This window comes from Rhincodon typus, chromosome 10 (genome assembly GCF_021869965.1).
Source record: "Rhincodon typus isolate 14 chromosome 10, sRhiTyp1.1, whole genome shotgun sequence".
Lineage (NCBI taxonomy): Eukaryota > Metazoa > Chordata > Chondrichthyes > Orectolobiformes > Rhincodontidae > Rhincodon > Rhincodon typus.
In genome coordinates this window covers 25,857,123-25,875,225 of record NC_063341.1, presented here as the reverse complement: position 1 = coordinate 25,875,225, position 18,103 = coordinate 25,857,123, and positions in this window count along the sequence as shown.

Genomic DNA, 18,103 nt, shown 5'->3' with positions numbered 1-18,103 from the left:
CATTGGAAGAGTTTGTAATGGTTTTATATTTTCTGAACGTACCTCCAGTCACAGCTGACAATATCAAACTTGGACACAGAAAGATCTGGTCCTGGCAAATCTAAAAATCTGGTGGTGATGGGGGAAACCAAAGGGCAGGCATGATCAGAATTGAAACCTTGTTGGACCCAGGGAGACCTGATCACAGTAGAGGTGGCATATTATTATGGGGAGCAACAGTGATTGTCCCGAGCAAAAGGTTGCCACCAGGTGCTAACTGAACTCCACCAGGGTCATCCAGGGGTTTCCAAATTGAAGATATTAATGAGAGGTTATGTCTGGTAGCCAGGATTGGATGCAGACTTAGCCATGTTGGTGGGGCAGTGCCAAGAGTGCCAACAAGGACAAAAACTACCAGCAGCAGATCCCCAACATTTGTGGAAATGGCTGGGTAAACCCGGATTCAGTTACACATCGACTATGCAGGACCTTTCATTGGTTCAATGTTCTTGGTCATTGTGGACATCCACTGAAAGTGAATGGACATGCATCGAGGTCATTTGTTAAACATGGGGATGACAAAAAAAGCTGCGTGCATCTTTTGCAATACTTGGATCCCTGGAAGTGATGGTCACAGATAATGGGCCATTGTTTACCGGCAGGGAATTTGAGTATTTCCTAAAGTTGAATGGTATTCGACATACAAGGACAGCTACATGCCATCCATCATCCAACTGTCTAGCAGAAACAGCAGGTTTAAAGAAACAGCCTATAGCTTCACTAGATACTAGTCTGTCCCAGTTCTGATTTGATTATAGGACTACCCCTCAAGCAACTACAGGGTTAGCTCCAGCACAGTTGCTAACAGGGAGAAGACTCTGCTCCAGGTTAAATCTGATCTTCCTGGGTGTGTGGGGGAGGTTGAAATGGCATCAGGAATGCCAATGCCAGACACAAGACTCCACTAAGCACAATAGGGCAGTTTACTTCAGGAGACGAAGTTTGGTGTAGGAACTACGCGAATGGGCTTGCATGGGTAAAAGGCACGGTTGACACGACATCAGATCCAGTGACGTATAAAGTTTGGGTAGGTGCAATGATCCTGAACAAGCATGTGGACCATATGAAAGCTCCAAACTCACAAAACGTGCTGGAGCAAAACATGATCAAGCTACTATGCGTAACATGCCGCCCATATCAGAGGCAGAGTTGGAGGAACCTGACCCAGTGCTAAAACGTCCCCAGAGGAGCTACAAAAAAAAGAACAGGCCTATGTCCTCAGAGGGAAGAAATGTAGTGATTACAACAAGGTCAACCTGGTGGACCTCATAGAATATGAGTTCCCTGATTAGACCAGATTAACAGCCCCAATCGGGGAGCCCTTACTGACAGTTAAGAACAGGAGTGTTAGACATCCTGTTCCCTCTGGGACCTGGATCTGAGGGAGCTGGATCAGTGTCAAGGACTGTCCACGTGTAAGTAAGGGTGATTTGGTGATGGGATACTGGTCTCTGTGGTGTTATTCAGAAACAACTCAAAAACATGCAAGCTAAATAAGTATATCAAAGAGATTAGACTTTGAATGTAGATCAGATGAACCACTTCTTTCATGGTGTGTTACAAGAGCTAATTGCTGGAACATGTGCTGTTTTTAAAATTTAGAAATGATAAAGTCTAGAGGGTGCCTCTCTTGCAGCACAGTGGCTGTGATCCTACCCCCAGACTGGGAGGCCTGGGTTCAAATACCACCTGCTCCAGAGGGTGTAATAATATCTCTGACTAGGTTGATTTGAAAAAGTAGGGATGGCACAGTGGTAGGAGCCATCTTGTGGTGCAGTAGTAGTGTCCCTACACCTTGACCGAGAGACCCCGTGTTCAAGCTCCACCTGCTCCAGATATGTGTTATTACATCTGTGTGTGTGTGAGGCTGGAAAGGCACAGTATGTCAAACAGCTTCAGAGGAGCAGGAAAGTCAACGTATCGGGCCGAAATGGTTTCACTATTCAATAAGATCATGGCTAATTGATTCTGGCCTCAATGCTACTTTTCTGTCTGATCTCTATTACCATTGGCTCCCTTATAGATGAAAACTTTGTCTCACGCAGCCATGAATATATTCAGTGATGCAGTCTCAAAAGGTCCCTGGGATAGAGCATTCCAAAGGTTAATGATCTCACAGAAGAATTTCCTCCTGATCTCTGGCACAAATGGGCAACCCATTATTCTGAAATGGCACACCATTGTCTTAAATGCCTGCCACGTAGGGAGACATCTACTCAGCAACTATCTTCTCAAGTCCCCTTCAAGAACATCATTTTCTTTCTAAGGAATGGAGTGAAAGAAGGTTTTAGCAACTTTAGCAGTCTTAGAAGTGAATAAGTCTGCAGGCTTGGCAGAAATGTATCCCTGGCTGCTGAGCGAGGCAAGGGAGGAGATATCTAGGGCCTTGGCAGTACTTTCCAATTCCCCTGGTACATAGGTGAGGTGTCAAAGGACTGGAAGACTGCTAACATTGTTACATTATTTAAAGAGGAAGGGAAAGACCAAGAAATTACAGGCCAGTCACTCTTAACTCAGTAGTGGGCAAATTAATAGGAAGAATTCAGAGGGACTGAATATATCTGCACATGGAGAGACACAAATTAATCAACATTAGCTAGTACGGATTTGTTCAGGCGTAATGTTTGACAAATTTGATTGACTTTTTTAGGAATGTTCCTGATACTAATGCATTTATGTTGTCTACATGGATTTTAGCAAGGCTTTTGGTTCTTTATAGAAAGCTGATCAAAAATGTAAGAGCCCACAGGATCTAAAATCAGCTGACAGGTAGAAAGCAGAGGGTGGTGATAGATGGCTATTTCTGTGACTGTAGGTCTGCTTGCAGTGGGATGTGGTGTAGGGGCCCTCTCTGTTTGCAGTGTACATCATTGACTTTGATTTAAATGTAGAAGGTATGATCAAGAAATTTGTGGATGACACAAAAAAATAGTAGGGTGGTAAGAATGAGGATAGTTTTAAACTGCATGAGGTTATCAATGCACTGGGCAGATCAGTGACAAATGGAATTCAACCATGAAGAGTGTGAGGTAATGCACTTAAAGGAGAGCTAAAAAAGCAAAGATTTTTTTAAAAATTATTCATTCGTGAGATGTGGGCATTGCTGGCTGTCCAGCATTTATTGCCTATGCCTAGTTGTCCTTGAGACGGTTCTGTTAATTTGCCTTCTTGAGTCCTTAGAGTGTAGGTACACCACTGCGTTGTTAGGAAGGGGATTATAGGATTTTGACCCATTGACAGTGAAGTAACAACAATATAGTTCATATTCATATGCATCAGCAACCTCATCCTTCTAAATGTCAGAAAGGTTGTGTGTTTGAGAGGTACAGTGGATGGAGTTTGAGTGAGTTGCTGCGCTCCACTTTAATTAGTGTGCAATGCAGCTGCAGTAATTTTTCAGGCTACAGTGACTAACAATAACTACAGTGTGTGGGTGAGAAAGGGAGTGTTGTTGCACATTGTGGATGGAATTGCAGTTAAGTGAACTGTCTTTCTCCTATATTGTGTTGAGCTCCTAGAGTGTTGTTGAAGCTGCACTCATTCAAATGAGTATCCCACTACACTCCTGACTTGCATGTTACATAGGAAGAGAGGAGGTGTGTTCCAAACTGAAGTCAATGTTGCGAATGGTGTTGGCAACCTATTGCCAGGACAGACGTTTGGATCAGCTGCGCATGTGCAGCTTAGAGAGTATGTTGCTCACTGCAGAATTGCTAGCTTCTAATCTGATAAACCTTATGTGGTCTGTGTAATTATATGGCTGGTCCAATGCAACTTCTAAAATGTTGAGAAGCTTGTAGGGGAACTTGCAGGAAGTGGTTTTGCTATGTATCTGCTGTCTCTGTCTTTCTAGATGGAAATGGCCATGGGTTTGGAAGGTGCTTTCTAAAGGATCTTTGGTGAATTTCTGCAGTGAAGTTTGTAGATAGTACACACTACTGCTGCTGAATGTTGGTGATGGAGGGAGTGGATGCTTGTGGATTTGGTGCCAATCAAGTGAGCTGTTTTGTCCTAGATGGTGTCATGCTTCTTCTTGAGAAGTTTTTTTTTATAATTGCCCTAAAACAAGGAATTCAACAAAACAATCCAAAGTTACTATATACAAGAAAGTTAATGGAATATTTGGCAACAGTCTGCATGAAAATGAAACATGATATATACATCAGAATTTCTGCCAGTTATGCACACACATTTGTCAAATCTACTTTCCACTTTAACAGATTTCAAAGCAGATCATCACTAACTGGACAGAAAGGCCTAAACGAACTCAGTAGATTGAGTTTGACCTCCACAAGTAGCTCACATTTATTGATACTTGATGAGATCCTTTTCAGTCACCACAGGGTCATCCATAGGGCAATACCTGTTGACAGTCTGATCATCCAAGTCAATCAGAAACTTGGTGAAGTTCCACTTAATGGCATCGCCCAAGACTCCTTTCCCTTTTGGCTGTGCCTTGATCTATTTCCAGAAAGGGTCAGCATGACCCACATTGACATCAATTTTGCTGAACTTGCCAAACTTTACATTGTAAATATCTGCAAATTCTTGAATTTGTTTCTTATCTCCAGGTTCTTGCTTACGAAACTGGTTGCAGGCGAAAGCCAAAATCTGTAAACCCTTTTCAACATACTTGGTATCCAGCTCAGAAAGCTGAATATGGTTTACAGAAGTCTTTCCTCATTTTCAAGCCACATTTACAATAATGCAAAGTCCCTTGTATGCTTCCAGAGATACTTCTTTTGCCACCTATGTCCTTGATACTGTAGTGATTGGAACCAGGTGGACCCATTGACTGTGAGCTCCTTGATTGGGGTTGTTATCCTGGGTCAATTGGGAGGCATTGGCTGATCAATATTAGCAGAAGATTTAGAATCTCCTCAGTTCAGAGGACTGACTCTGAGCTGGCTGGCCACAGCCAGTGTACTGTGCACAAGTAAATAAAGGGTGACCTGGGGATGGGATACCGGCCTCTGAGCAGTTATTTCAGATACTAATCTCATAAATGGATAGGGTGTTACCCCTGTCTTCTGGGTGGACATTCATCACTGCTGTACTTCCAGCTCCTTGAAAATTGCTCATGAACCCAAACTTTGAGTATAAATTCCAGTGAGCAGCACCTGGTCTCAGTTAATTCTGAAGTCATCCTGGTTTATCATTAAAGCGACCTACATTTCTAACATTGTCACTGAAGATTGAGCAATCATCAGCAAAAAACCCACTTCTACAAGGAAGGTCACGGAAGCAGCTAAAAATGGCTGATATTAAAACATTCCCCTGTGGAACTCAAGGGCTCTTGCAGAACAGAGGTAGTGTCCCTACCTCTGAGCCAGGAGACCTGTGTAAAAGTCCTATCATCTTCAGAGTTGTACAATATCATTTCTGAGCAGGTCGATTAATAAACTGATAAACAAATAAATACTGGGATTGAAATGTTTGGATTCCAAAAACACAAGCTTCCTTTTTGCTAAGTGCAGCTCCAATCTATGATAAGTCCAACTTCCTCCTCAAGATCTATTTATTTCAATTTTACTAGGAATCTTTAATGCAATACTTGGTCAAGTACTGCTTTGATATCACTCTCAGCTCACCTCTGGATTTCAGCTCTTTTGTCTGCGTTTAGACCAAGGCTGTAATGAACTCAAGAGTTGAGTGGCCATGGTGGACCTCAAAATGAGCAAATGAGCAGATTATTGCTGAGCAAATGCCTCTTGATAGCATTATGACCCTTTCAATGTTTTGCTAATGATCAAGAATAATCAGATTGGTCTGAATGCATTTTTCCTGCCTTTTGTGGACAGGACAGTTGGGGAGATTTGCCACGTTATTGGGTAGATGTCTGTGTACTGGAACAGTCTAGATAATGGCACAGATAATTCTGGAGCACAAGTCATCAGTATTATTTCAGAGACAGTAGGTACTGCAGATGCTGGAGAATCCGAGATAACAAGGTGTAGAGCTGAATGCACACAGCAGGCCAAGCAGCATCAGAAGAGCAGGAAGGCTGACGTTTTGGGCTAGACCCTTCCCAAAATATCAGCCTTCCTGCTCCTCTGATGCTGCTCGGCCTGCTGTGTTCATCCAGCTCTACACCTTGTTATCGTCAGTATTATTGTCTGAATGTCAACAGGTTCATAGCCCTTGCAGTATCCAGTGGAAAGTAGATGCAAAGTTTCAGCCTTGTCTTTTGCAGCGATGTTACTTGTTTAATTGCCCATCACCATACATGACCAGATATGACAGGATTGCACAGCTTTGATCTGATCTGTGCGATGTAGGATCGATTAGCTCTGTTCATCACATGCTGTTTTCACTGTTTGTCATACAAGTATTCCTGTGTTGTAGATTCACCAGGTTGACATGTTACTTTTAGGTCCTGCTCTTAGAATATTTGTGCAATCTTCATTGAAGTGCCTTTTTGAATTAAACAAAAATATTGGGAACAATAGTTCTCTGCTGCATGACAAAGTTTCAACAACCAGTTGTTGTATCAACTATTCAGTACCCTTATCATATTCAGTATAAACTGCTGCTTTTAATTGGGTTTGCATGTAAATTATTCAAATGGAAACATAGGTGATTTACTAGTGGTGGTGGTTAAGAGAAAAAAATATCAAGGGTGATTTGGTGATGGGAAAAAAATAAGTTCAGTTGTGCATAAAAGCACTTCTGGATGTAAAGAATCATAAACTATTGCTCCCCTTGATTTATGGCATAATTGCATTGGGCCTGATGACTGCAAGATATAAAGCTTTGACAGTCCGTCTCATCTTTCAGCAACCGGTTAGCCACAGATGATTTATCCTTCTTTTACTGCCTTTCTTTCTTAATGGGATCTACCTTTTTTGATTATTATGAAATATCTCCTTAAATATCAATATCAAATATCTATCATCTGACCATTTAATCTATTTCCATGCCACTTTGGCCAACTTTTTCTGCGTGGCTTTGATGATTCCCTCATTTAAATTTAAGACTCTGCTTTCCGACCTTCAATTGAACATGAAATTCTATGGTAAAATAAATAAGTGTAGATGCTGAAGGTCTGAAACAAAAAAGCAATTACTGGAGAAACTCAGCAGGTCTGGCAGAATCTGTGAAGAGAAAGCAGAAGAAGAGTCACAGGACTTCAAATGTTAACTTAGCTTTATCGTCAGAGATGCTGCCAGACCTGCTGCATTTCTCCAGTAATTTCTGTGTTTGTGTGAAATTCTATAATGTTGTCTTCCCTGAAAGATCTGTTATTGTGAGATCACTAATTAATCCTGCTTCACTACACATTACCAGATCTTAAATAACCTGTTTTCTGGTAGGCTCTATAGTGTACCATTCGAAGAAAATGTATCAAACACAGTTGATGAACTTATTCTTATGATTAACTTGGCAATTTGAAATTTAAAATTTCCCATGATTTTGCAGTATACTTCTTACAGATCACCTTATTAAGTTATACTCTGTCCTAGAGTAGCTATTATTAATTTTGTTGTTTTTCTTACAATTTTTAAGTATTTCTGCACTTTTTTTTACAGCTGTATGCTCTGTTCCTTCCTGACATGCTTAGATTACTATTATTACTGTTACCCTGCATTATTGCCTTGCTCTAACGGTTTAGAGATGTCTCAAAACAGTTCCCTGACAACACGAGTCCCCGACAATGTGCTTTCATTAACAAATCCATTTACAAAATTACTCACGGAAAGTATTGTGAAAATGAGGAATTTTTTAAAAATATGAAATCATGGATAGGAATTTCCTCAGAACTACAAGTTTCCATCTCAATTCAGGCAAAGTTATGAGAACAAATCGGGGAATCATTCCAAAGAAATTCCCAGATCATAATGTCCTCAACATCAAGCAACAAATATAGACTTGACTATCTTTCTTATTCCAAACGTATTGACCTAAGTCATAAACAACAGCACAGTCCAGTCTGACTGCTAAGCATTCTACCCGAAATACCCCTTTGGTCAGGGAGCCCACTTCCTAGTGCTAATTGGATAGCCTTCCCAGCAGGCAACCATTAATTGGCTGGTCAATGCTTAATTTGCTACTCCAAAGTAGCAGGACCAGAGTTAATGGAATGCCACTTGCGTCCACTTCACCAATCATGAGGCAAGTTGTGACAGCATCCTCATATTTGTCACTCTGGTTCTTCTCCTACAGCCAATGGAAATCAGAGATTGTGCACATCTGGCAATGAAGGCACTCTCAAATCAGCCAGCAGTATTCAACAGTCAAAAATGATTTCACAATAATGTCGGTATGTGAAAATTACAATGAATATGTTTGCAAAATACTCACAAACCTGTCATAATGTCATCACTTTGTATCAATCAAGTCTTAAACAGATATTTGCACCCCTGGGCAGATTCAGTAGTACACTCTTAGCAGACAAGTGCTACTCTCTACATATGTAGCTGTCATGGCTGTGACGATCCCTACCCCGACAGAAATGTGCAACAGAAGTTACAGGAACACAAGCACAGTCATTGAACAAGTCACTGTGATGCTGAAAATATGATTTAAATACCTGGACAAATTTGGAGCCACCTTTTAGTGTACACAGGCAGAATTTTATAAACAACATGCCATTCCAATATTATAACCAGAATTGCGTACAACTTATATTCTCTTTTTCCTGTTTCCCATGTGATTACAAAAAAAGTGCAAAGGTCTGTTCGGCAAACACACGTAACTCAATAGGGGGAAACTTTTCATTGGTGAAACCCACCATCAGCTTAGAATGCAATAGGTATGGCTATCAAATAAACTCCTGCTCTAATAGGGAAGCTTGACATCACGGTCAGAACTTTGCTACTCAACTACATTATCATAAACATAAGAACTGCGCCCATATAGATGTGCAGGTAGTTTACAAAAATTATATTTCATAATAAATATTTCTTACTTGGTTTGATTTTATTCATGTGCACATCATCACTATTTGTTGAGCTAGCATAATCAGTGAGCTAAATGTGTTGGCACTTCTCAATATTGGCACAGAGATGGCAAGAACTGCAGATGCTGGAGTCAGAGACAACGCAGTGTGAAGCTGGAGGAACACAGCAGATCAGACAGCATCAGAGGAGCAGGAAAGTTGATGTTTCCGGTCCGGACCCTTCTTCAATGTCAACTTTCCTGCTCATCTGATGCTGCCTGACTTGCTGCTCAAACGATAACAATCCCAGTCTATCTATTCTCTTTTCATAGCTAAGACACTCCAGCACAGGTAAAATCCTGGTGAATCTCCTCTGCACCATCTTTAATGCAGTCACATCCTTCCTATAGTGCAGCAACTGGAACTGCAGACAGTACTACTCCAACTGTGGCCTAACATTTTTTACAGTTTCATCATAATCTCCTTGCTCTTGTATTCAATGCTTCAATGCCTTCTTAGTGATATTACCTGTCCTGCTGCCTTCAAGGATTTATTGATGTGCACACCAAAGTTCATCTGATCCTCTGAACCTCCAAGGGTTCTACCATTCATCATGTACACCCTTGCCTTGTTAGTCCTTCCAAAATGCATCACCTCACATCTATTCAGATAAATTTTAGTTGCCACTGTTCTGCCACTTGAACTTTGAGATCGACAGAAGTAAAACTGCACTCAAAATGTTAATTCTGTTTCTCTATCTATATATGCTGCCAGACATGCTGTTTTTATTTGACACCAATTGCAGATTTGCTCATACAGGCTGCCTACAGTATTTAAGACTTTCTATATACTGCAGGGTCAGCAACACATATTGTGTGAGGTTATTCTCAAGAGGGATAATTGAAATGTACAGGTGAACCCAAAGCTCTGTAAGGACTCTGCCAGCTAACACCCTGAAACAGATGCACGTTTGCTTTGCACAACATAAAAATGAGGGAGTGTAGAGAGGAGATAGTGGGGGAAAGGGAGAGAAAGAGGAAATGTGGGATAGAGAGAAGAGAGAGGGATAAAGAGGAGAGAAGGGTGGGGAGGAGAAACATAAGGGGGGGATAGGATGAAGAGAGAGGTAAGAGAAAAGAGGAGAAAAATCAGAAGAGAAAAGGAAATGCAGCTGACATGTCAATGTTGCATTCACTGTGCTTATCCCTGGTCTGTAACATATACCATTCCCACAGTCAGCAGTCTATCTAGCTCACAACTTTATCTTGTCTTCTACACCTGCTATATCTCTTTGTCAAGGTTGATGGCCAATTATCTGCTGGTGGAACAGGATATACCCAAGGTTGATTATGGTGGTGTATCAGACATGTTTGTATGGTATAATTCCATGAGTAAGAATATGTTAGGCCATTAATTTGTTGGGCACCTCTTCCAGATATTAATGAGGGTGATTTTACAATGTGACATAGCTGGGTTTGCCTGGTGCCTTGGTCAATGGCAGGTGTCCATCGTGTTCATTCTTTTATTAAACTTGGTAGCGGTTATATACTACTGGATGGCTTGCTGAGTCATTTCAGAGGGCAACTAAAAGTCAATCACATTGGTGTGGATCTGCTGTCACAGGAAGGCCAGGAAAGGATGGCAGATTTCTTTATTTGTAAATACATTATCGCCGAGGCCAGGCGCCAACTCTCCGACACCTCCTCCTACCACCCCCTTGATCATGACCCCACCCCCGACCACCAAACCATCATCTCCCAAACCATCCACAATCTCATCACCTCAGGTGACCTCCCACCCACAGTCTCCAACGTCATTGTTCCCCAACCCCACACTGCCTGCTTCTATCTCCTTCCCAAAATCCACAAACCTGACTGCCCTGGTCGACCCATTGTCTCTGCCTGCTCCTGTCCCACTGAATTTATCTCCACCTATCTCAAGTCCATTTTCTCCCCCTTGGTCCAGGAACTCCCCACCTACGTTCATGACACCATCCACGTCCTCCACCTCCTCCAAAACTTCCAATTCCCTGGTCCCCAACACTTCATCTTTACCATGGATGTCCAATACCTATACACCTGCATTCCCCATGCAGATGGCCTAAAGGGCCTCTGCTTCTTCCTGTCCCGCAGGCCCGACCAGTCCCCCTCCACTGGTACCCTCATCCGCTTAGCCGAACTCATCCTCACCCTCAACAACTTCTCTTTCAATTCCTCCCAGTTCCTACAGACAAAGTGGGGGGGGGAGTGTGTGTGGCCATGGGTACCCACATGGGCCCAAGCTATGCCTGCCTCTTTGTAAGTTATGTGGAACAATCCCTCTTCCGTAGCTACACTGGCCCTAAACCCCACCTCTTCCTCCATTACATTGATGACTGTATCGGCGCCACCTCATGCTCCCACGAGGAGCTCGAACAGTTCATTCACTTCACTAACACCTTCCACCCCAACCTTAAGTTCACCTGGACCATCTCTGATACCTCTCCTTCCTGGACCTCTCTGTTTCCATCTCTGGCAACCACCTGGAAACCGATATCCATTTCAAGCCCACCGACTCCCACAGCTACCTAGAATACACCTCCTCCTACCCACCTTCCTGCAAAAATGCCATCCCCTATTCCCAATTCCTTCGCTTCCGCTGCATCTGCTCCCAGGATGAGGCATTCCACTCCCGAACATCTCAGATGTCCTCGTTTTTCAAGGACCGCAACATCCCCCCCACAGTGGTCGAGAACGCTCTCGACCGTGTCTCCCACATTTCCCACAACTCATCCCTCACACCCGCTCCTTGCAAAAACAACCAAAACAGAATCCCCCTCGTCCTCACGTACCACCCCACCAACCTCCGGATCCAACGCATCATCCTCCGACACTTCCGCCATCTGCAATCCGACCCCACCACCAAAGACATTTTTCCCTCCCCACCCTTATCTGCTTTCCGGAGGGACCACTCACCGTGACTCCCTTGTCCGCTCCACACTCCCCTCCACCCCCACAACACCCGGCACTTTTCCCTGCAACCGCAAGAAGTGCTACACCTGCCCCCACACCTCCCCCCTCACCCCCATCCCAGGCCCCAAGAAGGCTTTCACATCAAGCAGATGTTCACCTGCACATCTGCTAATGTGGTATACTGTATCCGCTATTCCCGTTGTGGCCTCCTCTACATCGGGGAAACCAAGCGGAGGCTCGGGGACCGCTTTGCAGAACACCTACGCTCGGTTTGCACTAAACAACTGCACCTCCCAGTCGCGAACCATTTCAACTCCCCCTCCCATTCCTCAGATGACATGTCCATCCTGGGCCTCCTGCAGTGCCACAACGATGCCACCCGAAGGTTGCAGGAACAGCACCTCATATTTCGCTTGGGAACCCTGCAGCCCAATGGTATCAATGTGGACTTCACAAGCTTCAAAATCTACCCTCCCCCTACCGCATCCCAAAACCAGCCCAGTTTGTCCCCGGCTCCCTAACTTGTCCTTCCTCCCACCTATCCCCTCCTCCCACCTCAAGCCCTACCCCCCATCTCCTATCTACCAGCCTCATCCTGCCTCCTTGACCTGTCCGTCCTCCCTGGACTGACTTATCCCCTCCCTAACTCCCCACCTACCCTCACCTTTACTGGCTCCATCCCCGCCTCTTTGACCTGTCTGTCTCCTCTCCACCTATCTTCTCCTCTATCCATCTTCTATCCGCATCCCCCTCTCTCCCTATTTATTTCAGAACCTCCTTCCCCTCCCCCATTTCTGAAGAAGTGTCTAGGCCCGAAACGTCAGCTTTCCTGCTCCTCTGATGTTGCTTGGCCTGCTGTGTTCATCCAGCTCTACACCTTGTTATCTCTATCATAACAACCTACTTGGTTCACGAATCAATAATAATTACATTGTCACCATTAGACTGGCATCTCTAATTCCAGAGTTTTACTGAATTCTAATTGCACCATTAGAATGGTGGGATTCAAATCCTTGTTCCCAGAATATTTGCCTAGGGTTCAGAATTGCCAGTCAATAACATTACCATTACACTACAGCCTTCCTTAAACTACCTGAAAGATAGTCTCGGCAGTCCTAGATTAGGTCGTAGAAAATTGACCAATATTCCTTCTGCTCATCATGAGCTAATGTATGTCGATGGAAATACATGACTAATTGCAGGGTAAGGATAGCTCATTTGTAACACTCACTGTGGATGTCAATAGAGCACAATGTAAGGGTACTTGTGGTGCAGTGATAATGTCCCTACCTCAAAACCAAGAGGCCCAGGTTCAAGTCTCACCTGCTCCAGAAATATGTAATAACATCTGTGAAAGGTTGATTTGGGGAAAAAAAAAATGTACAGCAGTGTATCACAAAACATTCATGTAGGAGATTAAAGGCTTCCTGAAATCTTGAAAGGGGAAGAGGAAAAATTAATAACAAAATCAGGATAGCTAATTAAATTTTTACTCCATACTAAATATCTGAACATTACTTTTGTCAGAGAGTATAGTTCCATTGCAATTTAAGTGTCATTTTTTATTACTTGTGTGTGAAATTCTCATTAACAGCAATTGCTTTTATTCAAATGGATGGAGTCAGGCTGTTTTAATATGCTAATACACAATTAAGTGATTTGATTTGTATGTGTATGTGAGCAGTATAATATCAATTAGATGCATTGTGACAAATTTTACATAGATAACGCATTTTCTTGAGTGTATTCATTTTTATGGTAGTATAATTGATTGTTTCCTTAGACAACTATCAATGTTGACTTTAAATCCGTAAAATCAGAAAATCTTTTCAATATTCATCTTCCATGTAGATTTAAAGAATTGTGTGGTTTGGCCGTGATGCAAGCAGTGCCCTCTAGAGGCAAATGTGTATGCACAATTTCTCAAGTTCTTAGTTATCAGAGCTCCATTTAGGAGAATAAATTGGATCACATTAATTTAAATAGCATATGTAACACAGAAATGGACTAGCTTCTCCTTTAATACATTTATACTATACAAGCACTCTATGGTAGAGCCTTCTGTATTCTCACTTCTACTAAATTCACCTGTTTGATTTTCTTAATGACTATTGCATCTTATATTGATGGCTTCTAGTTTTGGTCTTCTACATTTGATCAAAATCTTTCATAATTTTAAAGATCTCACCCTCAGCTTTCTCTTTAAAACATTTCAATTTTTTTCTCCTAGATAAAACCTCGCAATTCTGGTATGATCCTTGGAAAACCTCTTGGGACACATCTATGGCAACTATGTCTTTTCTTACAATATGCTAGCTAGAACTCTAAGTGAGGTCAAAGGTTTGATATACCTGTAGCATAAATTATATTGATTTATAAAGCAAAAGTAAACTTTAATACTCCTACCCAGGTTTTCATTTTATTTAAATACAGAGCTTGTGGCTCTGGGTAAATTAGAATGGATATAAAGTATTTTGCCATTGTGGTTTGCATTTTCCATAATTCAGTCTGATTTCCGTGCTATTCATTGAAAATATTCCTCTGACACTGGGATAAGTCCACATGCAACAAGACACATCTTCTCTTCTCTTCTCAGTTCTTCTGTCATTTTGTCAGTGGTAATAGCAACGTCAAGTGTGCTCCATCATAACTTATTGAGTTGTACCATCACATAGAATATTCAATAACGTAGTTCTGAGAAATAGTCACTGGAATCAAAAATTAATTGTGATTTCTCTCCACAGATGCTGCCAGATCTGCTGACATTTCCAGCAATTTCTGTTTTTATTTCTGATTCCCAGCGTCCACAGATCTTCTGATTTTCATTCAATGACATATTTGACATCTGCTCTTCTTTATCATGAGGTTTAATACAGTAGTAAAGCAAAATTACTAGGATTCTTCTGTTTTACTGGTAGTGTCCTTACTCTCAGCAGGTCTGGGTTCAGGTCCCACTTGCTCCAGTGTTGTGTTAACATGCCTGAACAGGGTGTTTAAAAATATGTTTGGGCTAGCCTCTGCAATGTGTTTTAAAGGGGCTCTTTTGGCACAGTGGTAGTATCCTAACTCTGAACCAGAAGGCCTAGAATCAATCCCAAATGCTCCAGAGTTGTGTCATAACATAAACAGGTTGATTAAAATATTTATCCAACCAGCTCTGCTGAAGGCCACTCAGTCTTAGGGCTCTTGTGGTCCAGTGGTAGTGCCCTTATTTCTCGGCCACAAGGGTTTGAGTTCATGTCTCACCTGCCCTGGAGTCACGATATGTCCGAATATGCTATAGAGTCATATTCACACAGCATGGAAACAGACCCTTCTGATGAAGAAAAAAATATCCAGTACAATTTCTAATTGGTTTTCTTGTCACAAGAATAAGAGTTTCAGGAAGCTAGGTACATTTTCAAACTATGAGATGCTTGTAAATTCTGAGCTCCATGTTTAAAGATACATGAAATCACTGAATTTGTTCTTAATATTTATTCTTTTAACACCGATATCCAGGCTTTAAATGCAATGCATTGGAAACATTGTTGTCTAATAACTTCCATATTTTTCACATGCTAGGTGCAGAGTATCTGTCAATAGCTTTGGAATTCAGTCATAATTCTAATTTTACTTTTGGGTTACCAACCTAGAGCAGTGGGCATGAGGTGGATTTGCATAACATGATCTTTATTTCAGAACTTAAAAGGCTCAATACAAACATACAAGGAAAGAGGGAAAAAAAAATGAACAAGTGTCAGAATGAAATCCAAATAAGAAAAATTCCATTCCCTGAGGTGCTGCTGGGGTCTTTGAGAAGTACGAGAGAGAGAGATTCTTCTCTACCGACAGGAGGAACAAATATGCTGCTGAGACAAAGAAAGCCTTCGAGAAAATTGTGGAGCCTAGCCGCAAGATTATGGTGACACTCTCCTCAATTAAATCAGAAAGCTGGGCATCCTGCCTTGTGTATGATCCCAATCATCATTCTACCTCATCAAGCTTATTCAGAACACTGAGAAAATAATTGTTTGATTGTGTAACATTGATTCATGAAGAGGAACTAATATTTGATAAACCTATTAAAGAGTTTTTATGAGGATGTTTGATTGGAGTCAATAAAGGAGAACCAATGGAGGTAATTTGAGTTTTCAGAAGGATTTTGATAACATCCCACAAAAGGAGATTACTAAACAACATTAAAGCACATAAAATTGAGGTAATACATGAGAATGGTTAAAAGATAGATTAACAGGCAGAAAACGGAGGGCAGCAATAAATGGGTTATTCTCATGTGGGCCAAGATCAGTGGAATAACATAAGGATCAGTGCTTACACCTCAGCTGTTCACAATGATATAGGGACCAAATGTAATATTTCCAAATTTGCAGATTACATAGAAGTTGGTGGGAATTGCAGTGATTGTAACGAGGTCAGCCAGGTGGACCTCGTAGAACATGGTTTCCCCAGTTGGACAAAGTTAACAGCCCCAATCAGGGAGTCCTGGCTGACAGATATAAACAGGAGTGTCACAGGTCTGTTCACTCTGACAGCTGGCTCCGAGGAAGATGGACCAGTGTCAATTACTATGCACATGTAGATAAAGGGTGACTTGGTGACTCGATATCTGCCTCTGTGGAGTCACCTCAAGAATAAGAGTTGCAAGGAGGCTTTAAGAGAACTTAGACAGGCTGTGTGAGTGGATAAGAGACATTGATGAAATACAATGTGTATAAATATGAAGTTATCTACTATTGTCATAGGCATAGAGGTGCAGAGGCTTAAATAACAAGAGATTAGAAAGTGTTGATCTTCAAAGAGACATAGGTGGGCTTGTTCACAAGTTATTGAAAGATAGCATGTATTTTCAGAAAGCAATTTGGAAAACAAATGATACATTAGTCTGAATTATTGTGCACAGACATTAAAGTAAACAAATAGAAAACAACACTTGAGAGATGTGTTGATTCTTTTGGAGGTTACACTATGGTTTAGAAAAAAATATTTTTAATTCCCCTCTCAATTCAACTTCAGAGCACTGGAGATATTAAAATCAGAGCAAAAGCACAGGTGCATGCTACATTTCATTGCAACAAAAGATTGATCAGTGACCCTGTGTGCTATTCATAACCATTACACACAGTTTCTTTATTAGGCTAAAGGGTCAAATATATTTTTACTTCAAAAATAACTACTCAGCATGTTACTATGACACAGACCCTTTGCACATCAGATCACATGGAACTGAAGCCTGAGTACTTAAGGCTGCAGCAGTTATGTCCTCTTGCTGAGCCTTTTAAATCATTATATAAATATATAAACACAATTATTTGAAGCACAGGTAGGCCATTGAGCCCTCTGAACCTAATCCACTATTTAATGAGATTATGGCTGATCCTGTATGTCAACATCATTTTAATGAATCATAGAATCATAGAATCCCTACAGTGTGGAAACAGGCCATTTTATTGCACAATCCCTGTATCTCTTGATATTTTTAAGATGTGAAAATCTATCAATATTGAACACACTCAACAATTAAGCCTCCAGAGCCCACTGGGACAGAGAATTCCCCAGACTGTGCACCCTCTTCATGAAGAAACTTATCCTTCTCTTAGTCCAAAATGAACAACCCCTTATTCTAAAAGTTTTGTTAGTCTCAGTGAAATCACTTCCAGGTGTACACTCAGAGAATAAAAACCCAGTCTATTTAATCTTTCATCAGAGGCAAACAATCAATCCCACAAATTAATTTTGTGCACATTTGATGCACTTTCTCTAATGGTAAGTGTTCTCTTTTAGGTATGTGAAGTAACTGCACAGAGGCCTGTATCCGGTCACCAAGGTCACCCTTTATTTATAAGTGCATTGGCTGTGACCAGCCAATGCAAAGCCAGTCCCTAGATTGAGGGGACCTGCTGAATCTCCTGTTTATATCTGTCAGCCAAGGCTCCCTGATTGGCCCGGGTTAACAACACCAAACGAGAATCTAATAGTCAATGATATCCACCTGGCCATGGTTCCGATCACTGCAAAATTGCCTACAATAATCCAACAGTACTCTTACTAAGGCTCTGTATAATTGCAATTATACAATTATGGAATTATGGGCAAGAAATGCTGGCCAGCCAGCGACGCCCACATCCCACAAATGAATAGAAAGAAAAAAACACTTCTACTTAATAGAGACAAAATACCACTTGTCTTCTTGACCTCTTGTTGTATCTGCATGTTAACTTCAGTGATTCCTGAA